This window comes from Loxodonta africana, chromosome 10 (assembly GCF_030014295.1).
Source record: "Loxodonta africana isolate mLoxAfr1 chromosome 10, mLoxAfr1.hap2, whole genome shotgun sequence".
In the NCBI taxonomy this organism is placed as follows: Eukaryota; Metazoa; Chordata; class Mammalia; order Proboscidea; family Elephantidae; genus Loxodonta; species Loxodonta africana.
This window is the reverse complement of record NC_087351.1, coordinates 107,566,673-107,568,307: the sequence shown is the minus strand read 5'-3', so window position 1 is coordinate 107,568,307 and position 1,635 is coordinate 107,566,673.

Here is a 1,635-nt window from a genome sequence, read left to right as displayed (position 1 = left end):
ACGTGGGTAAATACACAGAAAGTGCTGAAGATGACGTCTTGCAAATTGTAGGCACCCCAGGAAGGTACCACCACCCATCCATCATCTGTCATACTGTGATGGCTTGAGTGTTGCCATGATTCTGGAAGCTATGCCATGGCTATTTCAAATATTAGCAGGGTCACTCATGGTGGACAGGTCTCAGCAGAGCTTCCAAGCTAAGACAGACTAGGAAGAAAGTCCCGCTAATCTATTTCTGAAAATCAATAAAAACGGTATGGATCACAACAGATTATTGTCCAATATAGCGCTGAAAGATGAGCCCCCGGGTTGAAAGGTGCTCAAAATATGCAGTGGGGCCACAACAATGGATCTGAGCACACCAATGATCGTGAAGATGGCGCAGGACTGGGCACCATTTTGTTCTGTTGTACGTGGGGTCACCATGACTCGAGTTGACTCAATGACAACCAGCAACAACAACAAAAGACTGCCACTCATCAGTATAATTGTTCTTATTGTTAGCAATATCAGGAAAGATTTTTTTTTTTATTTTAAATCTTTCTAGCTCGTTTACCAGCTGGGATTTTAGAAGAAAAGACAGGCTTTGACGCAGAATTTTACACTCCCTCTGCCCATATAGGGTCCCTATGAGTCAGAATTGGCTAGAGGGCAACAGGTCTGATTTTTTCCTCTCTCCAAAGCATCCTCACTGTGGGGCCACACGCTCAGTCCCACTCGGAACCGTCTCCAAGTAGGTCCTCCCTTTCTGGCCCCCGGCGTGTGACTCAATGCCAGCCCACCAGATCGCACACAAAATGTGTTCAAAAGTCCAGCTTTAAAATTAAAGGCTACAGGGCAGATTAGTTGAAACCCAAAAGCAAAACCTCTCTGAGGTAAGAAGCTTTAAAAAAAAAAAAAAAAAAAGGTCCTTTTTACTTCCATAGAAATTTTAAGATTAGTGCATCGATTTCTACAGAAGAGAAGCCTGCTGAGAGTTTGACTGAGATTTCATTTTGTCTAGAGACCAATTTGGGGGGATTGTCCTCTTACCAACATTGAGCCTTCTAATAAATGCTGTGCCCTGGTGCTACAGTGGTGAAGCATTTGGTTGCTAACCAGAAGGTTGGCAGTTTGAATTCACTAGCTGCTCCTTGGAAACCCTATATGGCAGTCCCACTCCATCCTGTAGGGTCGGAATCGACTCGATGGCAACGGGTTTGCAAGTAGTAAATACACGGACATGGAATTACTCTCCATTTATTTAAATCTTTTTCGAATTTCTGTCAGCAGTGCTGTGTAGTGTTTAACGTAGGTATCATGCACTTTTTTTGTTGTTAAATTTATTTATAAAAAACAAATCTATTTTATTATTTTATGCTATTATGAATAGAATTGTTTTCTTAGTTTCTTTTTCAGATTGTTCGCTGCTAGCACATAGACACAGAACCGATGTTGGTATGTTGATCTTGCATCCTGACAGCTTGCTACACCCGTGATGGCGCAGGCTTGCGGTGGAGTCAGCTCCGTCTTCCGATTATGTGCCATCACCCACTTTCTGGACAAGTTACTTAACCTCACAGAGTGTCAGTTTCTTATCTACAAAACAGTCACAGCTTGCCTCTCTTGCATCTTTGTTGTGACAGTAATCAACAA